General features: G+C 44.8%; 6 non-coding genes across 6 annotated transcripts; 2 read left to right on the top strand and 4 right to left on the bottom strand.

The window, feature by feature from the left end:
- Window positions 1-226: 226 nt before the first annotated feature.
- Window positions 227-316, bottom strand: trnap-agg (transfer RNA proline (anticodon AGG)). Its single transcript is given in 2 exon segments — window positions 227-262; window positions 281-316. It is a non-coding gene; the product is annotated as a tRNA-Pro (tRNA).
- A 1,811-nt stretch (window positions 317-2,127) lies between these two features.
- Window positions 2,128-2,217, top strand: trnar-ucg (transfer RNA arginine (anticodon UCG)). Its single transcript is given in 2 exon segments — window positions 2,128-2,164; window positions 2,182-2,217. It is a non-coding gene; the product is annotated as a tRNA-Arg (tRNA).
- A 4,536-nt stretch (window positions 2,218-6,753) lies between these two features.
- trnap-agg (transfer RNA proline (anticodon AGG)) lies at window positions 6,754-6,843 on the bottom strand. The gene is given in 2 exon segments: window positions 6,754-6,789; window positions 6,808-6,843. It is a non-coding gene; the product is annotated as a tRNA-Pro (tRNA).
- A 178-nt stretch (window positions 6,844-7,021) lies between these two features.
- On the top strand, window positions 7,022-7,111 carry trnar-ucg (transfer RNA arginine (anticodon UCG)). The gene is given in 2 exon segments: window positions 7,022-7,058; window positions 7,076-7,111. It is a non-coding gene; the product is annotated as a tRNA-Arg (tRNA).
- A 2,904-nt stretch (window positions 7,112-10,015) lies between these two features.
- trnap-agg (transfer RNA proline (anticodon AGG)) lies at window positions 10,016-10,105 on the bottom strand. Its single transcript is given in 2 exon segments — window positions 10,016-10,051; window positions 10,070-10,105. It is a non-coding gene; the product is annotated as a tRNA-Pro (tRNA).
- A 3,165-nt stretch (window positions 10,106-13,270) lies between these two features.
- Window positions 13,271-13,360, bottom strand: trnap-agg (transfer RNA proline (anticodon AGG)). Its single transcript is given in 2 exon segments — window positions 13,271-13,306; window positions 13,325-13,360. It is a non-coding gene; the product is annotated as a tRNA-Pro (tRNA).
- Window positions 13,361-14,071: the final 711 nt, after the last annotated feature.

A 14,071-nucleotide genomic window follows, 5' to 3' on the forward strand; every position in this document is an offset into this window, starting at 1 on the left:
CCATCGATTTCATAAGCATTGAAAATCAGGCCTGTCTATAATGGAATGGGTCGTGGTCAGTTGTTAATCACTCTGGGTCTGTTTAAAAAGAGAGTGCTCACAGTCCCGGATCATTCTGTTTCTGTTTGAAATGGCAGAGCTCACAGTCCCGGATCATTCCGTTTTTTTTAAAGGAGAACGATTTCAGTTTTCATGACCGAGGTGTTGAATTCAACTAAATGTGGCGGGGCTCGTTCGGGATTTGAACCCGGGACCTCTCGCAATTTAAGCCATGGAAATTCCCTAAGCGAGAATCATACCCCTAGACCAACGAGCCGCCGATGTTATGTTTTAAGTTGCATTGCGATTCCCTGCGCTGGTGCAAACCCAGCTCGCAGAAGTCCTGTTCATTCAGTTAAAATGTTTAACTTTTCCTCAATCCGCTTCTTTTTGCGAGCAGTTTCCTTGAATCTGCTCACAATTCTCCCCATAAAAAGAAACTCAGCAGCATCTGCGGCTGCGTGGCCTAATGGGTAAGGCGTCTGAATTCGGTTAGCGAGTTTTTCAGTTATCAGAAGATTGCAGGTTCGAGTCCTGCTGCGGTCGTTTAATTAACTGGGCGACACTTCTTCTGTTCCGAATCTGGCTTCAAACCGACAATTTTTGACAGTCCCTCAACTGAAGCAGTGGAAGGCCTTTTGCTTACATTAAGCTGATTGTACATTTTCAACATTGTAGATCTGGGTGCACGGGCAGGATAAGCGGTGAAGTGAACTTTCTTTCAGGGTATTTCTGCTTAGATGCAAAAAGCAGGAAATGGAATGGCTGAGAGCAGTATATGGTTGAGTCGAGGTGGCCGAAAGGTTAAGGCGATAGACTGTTAATCTATTGCCGATCTGTACGCGAGGGTTCAGCTCCCATTCTCGTCATTATTACGTTTGATACTGGTACAATTTCCGAGCATTTAACTGAATCTTGCCTAAAATAAGCTTTCAAATGCAATTTCGTCAGAGTCGCTCTGGTGCTCCTGGTCTGTGCCCCATGCATTACTCATATCTTGTTAAAATTAAAAGAGACCACTGCAATTCTTCAACTTCTTGAATGAAGTTGGAGCAGTGATCGCGATTCGGAGATTGTCGAACTCCTCCTTTCTTCTGCTGAGATTGTCACCGAATGAAAGAGTAGCGGGACCAGAGGCAAATGATTAGGGAGCAGAAACATAAATTTCTCCTTTAGGAGGCAATGTAATTTCAAAAATATTTATCAACCTTAATGACGAGATTTTCTGTTTTAGTGTCTTTGGTTGAGATATAAATAAGGGGCGAGACATCCTCGTTCTTTTCGGCATACTCTCATGGGATCGGAGGACCCGGTTTAACGTCTTACTAGAAAGACGGAGGCACCAACAGTGCAGCACTACCTCATTACTGCACTGGGGTGTCTGCCTGGATTATCTGCTCAAGTCTCTGGAGTGGTGCTTGACTTTGCTGCCGCTGAGCCACGGCTGACACCTAGACTCAGTTCATTTGGCTGGAGAGAAATGACGGAGATAAAGGGAAAAATTACAATGGAGTAAACTTTCAATTTGTCACCCAACAGCAAAGCGGGCATCGTAATCGGCCGCCTGTTATAGAAACAGTCCGATTTATGTTGCCATCGATTTCATAAGCATTGAAAATCAGGCCTGTCTATAATGGAATGGGTCGTGGTCAGTTGCTAATCACTCTGGGTCTATTTAAACCGGGAGTGCTCACATTCCCGGATCATTCTGTTTCTGTTTAAAATGGCAGAGCTCACAGTCCCGATTAATTCCGTATTTTTTAAAGTAGAACGGTTACAGCTTTCATGACCGAGGTGTTGAGTTTAACTAAATGCGGCGAGGCTCAGCCCGGGATTTGAACCCGGGACGTCTCGCATTTTAAGCCACGAAAATTCCCTAAGCGAGAGTCATACCCCTAGACCAACGAACCACCGATGCTGTGCTTCAAGTTGCATTGTGACTCCCTGCGCTGGTGCAAACCCAGCTCGCAGAAGTCCTGTTCATTCAGTTAAAATGTTTAACTTTTCCTCAATCCGCTTCTTTTTGCGAGCAGTTTCCTTGAATCTGCTCACAATTCTCCCCATAAAAAGACAATCAGCAATATCAGCGGCTGCGTGGCCTAATGGATAAGGCGTCTGACTTCGGTTATGAGTTATTCAGTCATCAGAAGATTGCAGGTTCGAGTCCTGCCGCAGTCGTTTAATTAACTGGGCGACACTTTTTCTGTTCCGAATCTGGCTTCAAACCGAACATTTTTGACAGTCTCTCAACTGAAGCAGTGGAAGGCCTTTTGCTTACATTAAGCTGATTGTACATTTTCAACATTGTTGATCTGGGTGCACGGGCAGGATAAGCGGTGAAGTGGACTTTCTTTCAGGGTATTTCTGCTTAGATGCAAAAAGCAGGAAATGAAATGGCTGAGAGCAGTATATGGTTGAGTCGAGGTGGCCGAAAGGTTAAAGCGATAGACAGTTAATCTATTGCCGATCTGTACGCGAGGGTTCAGCTCCCATCCTCGTCGTTATTACGTTTGATACTGGTACACTTTCCGAGCATTTAACTGAATCTTGTCTAAAATAAGCTTTCAAATGCAATTTCGTCAGAGGCGCTCTGGTGCTCCTGGTCTGTGCCCCATGCATTACTCATATCTTGTTAAAATTAAGAGAGACCACTGCAATTCTTCAAATTCTTGAATGAAGTTGGAGCAGTGATCGCGATTCGGAGATTGTCGAACTCCTCCTTTCTTCTGCTGAGATTGTCACCGAATGAAAGAGTAGCGGGACCAGAGGCAAATGATTAGGGAGCAGAAACATAAATTTCTCCTTTAGGAGGCAATGTAATTTCAAAAATATTTATCAACCTTAATGACGAGATTTTCTGTTTTAGTGTCTTTGGTTGAGATATAAATAAGGGGCGAGACATCCTCGTTCTTTTCGGCATACTCTCATGGGATCGGAGGACCCGGTTTAACGTCTTACTAGAAAGACGGAGGCACCAACAGTGCAGCACTACCTCATTACTGCACTGGGGTGTCTGCCTGGATTATCTGCTCAAGTCTCTGGAGTGGTGCTTGACTTTGCTGCCGCTGAGCCACGGCTCACACCTAGACTCAGTTCATTTGGCTGGAGAGAAATGACGGAGATAAAGGGAAAAATTACAATGGAGTAAACTTTCAATTTGTCACCCAACAGAAAAGCGGGCATCGTAATCGGCCGCCTGTTATAGAAACAGTCCGATTTATGTTGCCATCGATTTCATAAGCATTGAAAATCAGGCCTGTCTATAATGGAATGGGTCGTGTTCAGTTGTTAATCACTCTGGGTCTATTTAAACCGGGAGTGCTCACATTCCCGGATCATTCTGTTTCTGCTTAAAATGGCAGAGCTCACAGTCCCGATTAATTCCGTATTTTTTAAAGTAGAACGGTTTCAGCTTTCATGACCGAGGTGCTGAGTTTAACTAAATGCGGCGGGGCTCAGTCCGGGATTTGAACCGGGGACGTCTCGCATTTTAAGCCACGAAAATTCCCTAAGCGAGAGTCATACCCCTAGACCAACGAACCACCGATGCTCTGCTTCAAGTTGCATTGTGATTCCCTGCGCTGGTGCAAACCCAGCTCGCAGAAGTCCTGTTCATTCAGTTAAAATGTTTAACTTTTCCTCAATCCGCTTCTTTTTGCGAGCAGTTTCCTTGAATCTGCTCACAATTCTCCCCATAAAAAGACACCCAGCAGTCTCAGCGGCTGCGTGGCGTAATGGATAAGGCGTCTGACTTCGGTTATGAGTTATTCAGTCATCAGAAGATTGCAGGTTCGAGTCCTGCCGCAGTCGTTTAATTAACTGGGCGACACTTTTTCTGTTCCGAATCTGGCTTCAAACCGAACATTTTTGACAGTCCCTCAACTGAAGCAGTGGAAGGCCTTTTGCTTACTTTAAGCTGATTGTACATTTTCAACATTGTTGATCTGGGTGCACGGGCAGGATAAGCGGTGAAGTGGACTTTCTTTCAGGGTATTTCTGCTTAGATGCAAAAAGCAGGAAATGAAATGGCTGAGAGCAGTATATGGTTGAGTCGAGGTGGCCGAAAGGTTAAGGCGATAGACAGTTAATCTATTGCCGATCTGTACGCGAGGGTTCAGCTCCCATCCTCGTCGTTATTACGTTTGATACTGGTACACTTTCCGAGCATTTAACTGAATCTTGCCTAAAATAAGCTTTCAAATGCAATTTCGTCAGAGTCGCTCTGGTGCTCCTGGTCTGTGCCCCATGCATTACTCATATCTTGTTAAAATTAAAAGAGACCACTGCAATTCTTCAACTTCTTGAATGAAGTTGGAGCAGTGATCGCGATTCGGAGATTGTCGAACTCCTCCTTTCTTCTGCTGAGATTGTCACCGAATGAAAGAGTAGCGGGACCAGAGGCAAATGATTAGGGAGCAGAAACATAAATTTCTCCTTTAGGAGGCAATGTAATTTCAAATATATTTATCAACCTTAATGACGAGATTTTCTGTTTTAGTGTCTTTGGTTGAGATATAAATAAGGGGCGAGACATCCTCGTTCTTTTCGGCATACTCTCATGGGATCGGAGGACCCGGTTTAACGTCTTACTAGAAAGACGGAGGCACCAACAGTGCAGCACTACCTCATTACTGCACTGGGGTGTCTGCCTGGATTATCTGCTCAAGTCTCTGGAGTGGTGCTTGACTTTGCTGCCGCTGAGCCACGGCTGACACCTAGACTCAGTTCATTTGGCTGGAGAGAAATGACGGAGATAAAGGGAAAAATTACAATGGAGTAAACTTTCAATTTGTCACCCAACAGAAAAGCGGGCATCGTAATCGGCCGCCTGTTATAGAAACAGTCCGATTTATGTTGCCATCGATTTCATAAGCATTGAAAATCAGGCCTGTCTATAATGGAATGGGTCGTGATCAGTTGTTAATCACTCTGGGTCTATTTAAACCGGGAGTGCTCACATTCCCGGATCATTCTGTTTCTGTTTAAAATGGCAGAGCTCACAGTCCCGATTAATTCCGTATTTTTTAAAGTAGAACGGTTTCAGCTTTCATGACCGAGGTGTTGAGTTTAACTAAATGCGGCGGGGCTCAGCCCGGGATTTGAACCCGGGACGTCTCGCATTTTAAGCCACGAAAATTCCACTAAGCGAGAGTCATACCCCTAGACCAACGAACCACCGATGCTGTGCTTCAAGTTGCATTGTGATTCCCTGCGCTGGTGCAAACCCAGCTCGCAGAAGTCCTGTTCATTCAGTTAAAATGTTTTACTTTTCCTCAATCCGCTTCTTTTTGCGAGCAGTTTCCTTGAATCTGCTCACAATTCTCCGCATAAAAAGACAACCAGCAGTATCAGCGGCTGCGTGGCCTAATGGATAAGGCGTCTGACTTCGGTTATGAGTTATTCAGTCATCAGAAAATTGCAGGTTCGAATCCTGCCGCAGTCGTTTAATTAACTGGGCGACACTTTTTCTGTTCCGAATCTGGCTTCAAACCGACCATTTTTGACAGTCCCTCAACTGAAGCAGTGGAAGGCCTTTTGCTTACATTAAGCTGATTGTATATTTTCAACATTGTTGATCTGGGTGCACGGGCAGGATAAGCGGTGAAGTGGACTTTCTTTCAGGGTATTTCTGCTTAGATGCAAAAAGCAGGAAATGAAATGGCTGAGAGCAGTATATGGTTGAGTCGAGGTGGCCGAAAGGTTAAGGCGATAGACAGTTAATCTATTGCCGATCTGTACGCGAGGGTTCAGCTCCCATCCTCGTCGTTATTACGTTTGATACTGGTACACTTTCCGAGCATTTAACTGAATCTTGTCTAAAATAAGCTTTCAAATGCAATTTCGTCAGAGGCGCTCTGGTGCTCCTGGTCTGTGCCCCATGCATTACTCATATCTTGTTAAAATTAAGAGAGACCACTGCAATTCTTCAACTTCTTGAATGAAGTTGGAGCAGTGATCGCGATTCGGAGATTGTCGAACTCCTCCTTTCTTCTGCTGAGATTGTCACCGAATTAAAGAGTAGCGGGACCAGAGCCAAATGATTAGGGAGCAGAAACATAAATTTCTCCTTTAGGAGGCAATGTAATTTCAGAAATATTTATCAACCTTAATGACGAGATTTTCTGCTTTAGTGTCTTTGGTTGAGATATAACTAATGGGCGAGACATCCTCGTTCTTTTCGGCATACTCTCATGGGATCGGAGGACCCGGTTTAACGTCTTACTAGAAAGACGGAGGCACCAACAGTGCAGCACTACGTCATTACTGCACTGGAGTGTCTGCCTGGATTATCTGCTCAAGTCTCTGGAGTGGTGCTTGACTTTGCTGCCGCTGAGCCACGGCTGACACCTAGACTCAGTTCATTTGGCTGGAGAGAAATGACGCAGATAAAGGGAAAATTACAATGGAGTAAACTTTCAATTTGTCACCCAACAGAAAAGCGGGCATCGTAATCGGCCGCCTGTTATAGAAACAGTCCGATATATGTTGCCATCGATTTCATAAGCATTGAAAATCAGGCCTGTCTATAATGGAATGGGTCGTGGTCAGTTGTTAATCACTCTGGGTCTGTTTAAAAAGAGAGTGCTCACATCCCGGATCATTCTGTTTCTGTTTGAAATGGCAGAGCTCACAGTCCCGGATCATTCCGTTTTTTTTAAAGGAGAACGATTTCAGTTTTCATGACCGAGGTGTTGAATTCAACTAAATGTGGCGGGGCTCGTCCGGGATTTGAACCCGGGACCTCGCGCAATTTAAGCCATGGAAATTCCCTAAGCGAGAATCATACCCCTAGACCAACGAGCCGCCGATGTTATGGTTTAAGTTGCATTGCGATTCCCTGCGCTGGTGCAAACCCAGCTCGCAGAAGTCCTGTTCATTCAGTTAAAATGTTTAACTTTTCCTCAATCCGCTTCTTTTTGCGAGCAGTTTCCTTGAATCTGCTCACAATTCTCCGCATAAAAAGACAACCAGAAGTATCAGCGGCTGCGTGGCCTAATGGATAAGGCGTCTGACTTCGGTTATGAGTTATTCAGTCATCAGAAGATTGCAGGTTCGAGTCCTGCCGCAGTCGTTTAATTAACTGGGCGACACTTTTTCTGTTCCGAATCTGGCTTCAAACCGAACATTTTTGACAGTCCCTCAACTGAAGCAGTGGAAGGCCTTTTGCTTACATTAAGCTGATTGTACATTTTCAACATTGTTGATCTGGGTGCACGGGCAGGATAAGCGGTGAAGTGGACTTTCTTTCAGGGTATTTCTGCTTAGATGCAAAAAGCAGGAAATGAAATGGCTGAGAGCAGTATATGGTTGAGTCGAGGTGGCCGAAAGGTTAAGGCGATAGACAGTTAATCTATTGCCGATCTGTACGCGAGGGTTCAGCTCCCATCCTCGTCGTTATTACGTTTGATACTGGTACACTTTCCGAGCATTTAACTGAATCTTGTCTAAAATAAGCTTTCAAATGCAATTTCGTCAGAGGCGCTCTGGTGCTCCTGGTCTGTGCCCCATGCATTACTCATATCTTGTTAAAATTAAGAGAGACCACTGCAATTCTTCAACTTCTTGAATGAAGTTGGAGCAGTGATCGCGATTCGGAGATTGTCGAACTCCTCCTTTCTTCTGCTGAGATTGTCACCGAATTAAAGAGTAGCGGGACCAGAGCCAAATGATTAGGGAGCAGAAACATAAATTTCTCCTTTAGGAGGCAATGTAATTTCAGAAATATTTATCAACCTTAATGACGAGATTTTCTGCTTTAGTGTCTTTGGTTGAGATATAACTAATGGGCGAGACATCCTCGTTCTTTTCGGCATACTCTCATGGGATCCGAGGGCCCGGTTTAACGTCTTACTAGAAAGACGGAGGCACCAACAGTGCAGCACTACGTCATTACTGCACTGGAGTGTCTGCCTGGATTATCTGCTCAAGTCTCTGGAGTGGTGCTTGACTTTGCTGCCGCTGAGCCACGGCTGACACCTAGACTCAGTTCATTTGGCTGGAGAGAAATGACGGAGATAAAGGGAAAAATTACAATGGAGTAAACTTTCAATTTGTCACCCAACAGAAAAGCGGGCATCGTAATCGGCCGCCTGTTATAGAAACAGTCCGATTTATGTTGCCATCGATTTCGTAAGCATTGAAAATCAGGCCTGTCTATAATGGAATGGGTCGTGGTCAGTTGTTAATCACTCTGGGTCTGTTTAAAAAGAGAGTGCTCACAGTCCCGGATCATTCTGTTTCTGTTTGAAATGGCAGAGCTCACAGTCCCGATTAATTCCGTATTTTTTAAAGTAGAACGGTTTCAGCTTTCATGACCGAGGTGTTGAGTTTAACTAAATGCGGCGGGGCTCAGCCCGGGATTTGAACCCGGGACGTCTCGCATTTTAAGCCACGAAAATTCCCTAAGCCAGAGTCATACCCCTAGACCAACGAACCACCGATGCTGTGCTTCAAGTTGCATTGTGATTCCCTGCGCTGGTGCAAACCCAGCTCGCAGAAGTCCTGTTCATTCGGTTAAAATGTTTAACTTTTCCTCAATCCGCTTCTTTTTGCGAGCAGTTTCCTTGAATCTGCTCACAATTCGCCCCATGAAAAGACAACCAGCAGTATCAGCGGCTGCGTGGCCTACTGGATAAGGCGTCTGACTTCGGTTATGAGTTATTCAGTCATCAGAAGATTGCAGTTTCGAGTCCTGCCGCAGTCGTTTAATTAACTGGGCGACACTTTTTCTGTTCCGAATCTGGCTTCAAACCGAACATTTTTGACAGTCCCTCAACTGAAGCAGTGGAAGGCCTTTTGCTTACATTAAGCTGATTGTACATTTTCAACATTGTTGATCTGGGTGCACGGGCAGGATAAGCGGTGAAGTGGACTTTCTTTCAGGGTATTTCTGCTTAGATGCAAAAAGCAGGAAATGAAATGGCTGAGAGCAGTATATGGTTGTGTCGAGGTGGCCGAAAGGTTAAGGCGATAGACAGTTAATCTATTGCCGATCTGTACGCGAGGGTTCAGCTCCCATCCTCGTCGTTATTACGTTTGATACTGGTACACTTTCCGAGCATTTAACTGAATCTTGTCTAAAATAAGCTTTCAAATGCAATTTCGTCAGAGGCGCTCTGGTGCTCCTGGTCTGTGCCCCATGCATTACTCATATCTTGTTAAAATTAAGAGAGACCACTGCAATTCTTCAACTTCTTGAATGAAGTTGGAGCAATGATCGCGATTCGGAGATTGTCGAACTCCTCCTTTCTTCTGCTGAGATTGTCACCGAATTAAAGAGTAGCGGGACCAGAGCCAAATGATAAGGGAGCAGAAACATAAATTTCTCCTTTAGGAGGCAATGTAATTTCAGAAATATTTATCAACCTTAATGACGAGATTTTCTGCTTTAGTGTCTTTGGTTGAGATATAACTAATGGGCGAGACATCCTCGTTCTTTTCGGCATACTCTCATGGGATCCGAGAGCCCGGTTTAACGTCTTACTAGAAAGACGGAGGCACCAACAGTGCAGCACTACGTCATTACTGCACTGGAGTGTCTGCCTGGATTATGTGCTCAAGTCTCTGGAGTGGTGCTTGACTTTGCTGCCGCTGAGCCACGGCTGACACCTAGACTCAGTTCATTTGGCTGGAGAGAAATGACGGAGATAAAGGGAAAATTACAATGGAGTAAACTTTCAATTTGTCACCCAACAGAAAAGCGGGCATCGTAATCGGCCGCCTGTTATAGAAACAGTCCGATATATGTTGCCATCGATTTCATAAGCATTGAAAATCAGGCCTGTCTATAATGGAATGGGTCGTGGTCAGTTGTTAATCACTCTGGGTCTGTTTAAAAAGAGAGTGCTCACAGTCCCGGATCATTCTGTTTCTGTTTGAAATGGCAGAGCTCACAGTCCCGGATCATTCCGTATTTTTTAAAGGAGAACGATTTCAGTTTTCATGACCGAGGTGTTGAATTCAACTAAATGTGGCGGGGCTCGTCCGGGATTTGAACCCGGGACCTCTCGCAATTTAATCCATGGAAATTCCCTAAGCGAGAATCATACCCCTAGACCAACGAGCCGCCGATGTTATGTTTTAAGTTGCATTGCGATTCCCTGCGCTGGTGCAAACCCAGCTCGCAGAAGTCCTGTTCATTCAGTTAAAATGTTTAACTTTTCCTCAATCCGCTTCTTTTTGCGAGCAGTTTCCTTGAATCTGCTCACAATTCTCCCCATAAAAAGAAACTCAGCAGCATCTGCGGCTGCGTGGCCTAATGGGTAAGGCGTCTGAATTCGGTGAGCGAGTTTTACAGTTATCAGAAGATTGCAGGTTCGAGTCCTGCTGCGGTCGTTTAATTAACTGGGCGACACTTCTTCTGTTCCGAATCTGGCTTCAAACCGACAATTTTTGACAGTCCCTCAACTGAAGCAGTGGAAGGCCTTTTGCTTACATTAAGCTGATTGTACATTTTCAACATTGTAGATCTGGGTAGGATAAGCGGTGAAGTGGACTTTCTTTCAGGGTATTTCTGCTTAGATGCAAAAAGCAGGAAATGGAATGGCTGAGAGCAGTATATGGTTGAGTCGAGGTGGCCGAAAGGTTAAGGCGATAGACTGTTAATCTATTGCCGATCTGTACGCGAGGGTTCAGCTCCCATTCTCGTCATTATTACGTTTGATACTGGTACAATTTCCGAGCATTTAACTGAATCTTGCCTAAAATAAGCTTTCAAATGCAATTTCGTCAGAGTCGCTCTGGTGCTCCTGGTCTGTGCCCCATGCATTACTCATATCTTGTTAAAATTAAAAGAGACCACTGCAATTCTTCAACTTCTTGAATGAAGTTGGAGCAGTGATCGCGATTCGGAGATTGTCGAACTCCTCCTTTCTTCTGCTGAGATTGTCACCGAATGAAAGAGTAGCGGGACCAGAGGCAAATGATTAGGGAGCAGAAACATAAATTTCTCCTTTAGGAGGCAATGTAATTTCAAAAATATTTATCAACCTTAATGACGAGATTTTCTGTTTTAGTGTCTTTGGTTGAGATATAAATAAGGGGCGAGACATCCTCGTTCTTTTCGGCATACTCTCATGGGATCGGAGGACCCGGTTTAACGTCTTACTAGAAAGACGGAGGCACCAACGGTGCAGCACTACCTCATTACTGCACTGGGGTGTCTGCCTGGATTATCTGCTCAAGTCTCTGGAGTGGTGCTTGACTTTGCTGCCGCTGAGCCACGGCTGACACCTAGACTCAGTTCATTTGGCTGGAGAGAAATGACGGAGATAAAGGGAAAAATTACAATGGAGTAAACTTTCAATTTGTCACCCAACAGAAAAGCGGGCATCGTAATCGGCCGCCTGTTATAGAAACAGTCCGATTTATGTTGCCATCGATTTCATAAGCATTGAAAATCAGGCCTGTCTATAATGGAATGGGTCGTGGTCAGTTGTTAATCACTCTGGGTCTATTTAAACCGGGAGTGCTCACATTCCCGGATCATTCTGTTTCTGTTTAAAATGGCAGAGCTCACAGTCCCGATTAATTCCGTATTTTTTAAAGTAGAACGGTTTCAGCTTTCATGACCGAGGTGTTGAGTTTAACTAAATGCGGCGGGGCTCAGTCCAGGAATTTAACCCGGGACGTCTCGCATTTTAAGCCACGAAAATTCCCTAAGCGAGAGTCATACCCCTAGACCAACGAACCACCGATGCTGTGCTTCAAGTTGCATTGTGATTCCCTGCGCTGGTGCAAACCCAGCTCGCAGAAGTCCTGCTCATTCAGTTAAAATGTTTAACTTTTCCTCAAACCGCTTCTTTTTGCGAGCAGTTTCCTTGAATCTGCTCACAATTCTCCCCATAAAAAGACACCCAGCAGAATCAGCGGCTGTGTGGCCTAATGGATAAGGCGTCTGACTTCGGTTATGAGTTATTCAGTCATCAGAAGATTGCAGGTTCGAGTCCTGCCGCAGTCGTTTAATTAACTGGGCGACACTTTTTCTGTTCCGAATCTGGCTTCAAACCGAACATTTTTGACATTCCCTCAACTGAAGCAGTGGAAGGCCTTTTGCTTACATTAAGCTGATTGTACATTTTCAACATTGTTGATCTGGGTGCACGGGCAGGATAAGCGGTGAAGTGGACTTTCTTTCAGGGTATTTCTGCTTAGATGAAAAAAGCAGGAAATGAAATGGCTGAGAGCAGTATATGGTTGAGTCGAGGTGGCCGAAAGGTTAAGGCGATAGACAGTTAATCTATTGCCGATCTGTACGCGAGGGTTCAGCTCCCATCCTCGTCGTTATTACGTTTGATACTGGTACACTTTCCGAGCATTTAACTGAATCTTGTCTAAAATAAGCTCTCAAATGCAATTTCGTCAGAGGCGCTCTGGTGCTCCTGGTCTGTGCCCCATGCATTACTCATATCTTGTTAAAATTAAGAGAGACCACTGCAATTCTTCAACTTCTTGAATGAAGTTGGAGCAGTGATCGCGATTCGGAGATTGTCGAACTCCTCCTTTCTTCTGCTGAGATTGTCACCGAATTAAAGAGTAGCGGGACCAGAGCCAAATGATTAGGGAGCAGAAACATAAATTTCTCCTTTAGGAGGCAATGTAATTTCAGAAATATTTATCAACCTTAATGACGAGATTTTCTGCTTTAGTGTCTTTGGTTGAGATATAACTAATGGGCGAGACATCCTCGTTCTTTTCGGCATACTCTCATGGGATCCGAGGGCCCGGTTTAACGTCTTACTAGAAAGACGGAGGCACCAACAGTGCAGCACTACGTCATTACTGCACTGGAGTGTCTGCCTGGATTATCTGCTCAAGTCTCTGGAGTGGTGCTTGACTTTGCTGCCGCTGAGCCACGGCTGACACCTAGACTCAGTTCATTTGGCTGGAGAGAAATGACGGAGATAAAGGGAAAATTACAATGGAGTAAACTTTCAATTTGTCACCCAACAGAAAAGCGGGCATCGTAATCGGCCGCCTGTTATAGAAACAGTCCGATTTATGTTGCCATCGATTTCATAAGCATTGAAAATCAGGCCTGTCTATAATGGAATGGGTCGTGGTCAGTTGTTAATCACTCTGGGTCTGTTTAAAAAGAGAGTGCTCACAGTCCCGGATCACTCTGTTTCTGTTTGAAATGGCAGAGCTCACAGTCCCGGATCATTCCGTTTTTTTTAAAGGAGAACGATTTCAGTTTTCATGACCGAGGTGTTGAATTCAACTAAATGTGGCGGGGCTCGTCCGGGATTTGAACCCGGGACCTCTCGCAATTTAAACCATGGAAATTCCCTAAGCGAGAATCAGACCCCTAGACCAACGAGCCGCCGATGTTATGTTTTAAGTTGCATTGCGATTCCCTGCGCTGTTGCAAACCCAGCTCGCAGAAGTCCTGTTCATTCAGTTAAAATGTTTAACTATTCCTCAATCCGCTTCTTTTTGCGAGCAGTTTCCTTGAATCTGCTCACAATTCTCCCCATAAAAAGAAACTCAGCAGCATCTGCGGCTCCGTGGCCTAATGGGTAAGGCGTCTGAATTCGGTTCGCGAGTTTTTCAGTTATCAGAAAATTACAGCTTCGAGTCCTGCTGCGGTCGTTTAATTAACTGGGCGATACTTCTTCTGTTCCGAATCTGGCTTCAAACCGACAATTTTTGACAGTCCCTCAACTGAAGCAGTGGAAGGCCTTTTGCTTCCATTAAGCTGATTGTACATTTTCAACATTGTTGATCTGGGTGCACGGGCACGATAAGCGGTGAAGTGGACTTTCTTTCAGGGTATTTCTGCTTAGATGCAAAAAGCAGGAAATGGAATGGCTGAGAGCAGTATATGGTTGAGTCGAGGTGGCCGAAAGGTTAAGGCGATAGACTGTTAATCTATTGCCGATCTGTACGCGAGGGTTCAGCTCCCATTCTCGTCATTATTACGTTTGATACTGGTACAATTTCCGAGCATTTAACTGAATCTTGCCTAAAATAAGCTTTCAAATGCAATTTCGTCAGAGTCGCTCTGGTGCTCCTGGTCTGTGCCCCATGCATT

This window comes from Somniosus microcephalus, unplaced genomic scaffold (genome assembly GCF_052327205.1).
Source record: "Somniosus microcephalus isolate GS21.2 unplaced genomic scaffold, FLI_Smic_1.0 unresolved_chr1, whole genome shotgun sequence".
In the NCBI taxonomy this organism is placed as follows: Eukaryota; Metazoa; Chordata; class Chondrichthyes; order Squaliformes; family Somniosidae; genus Somniosus; species Somniosus microcephalus.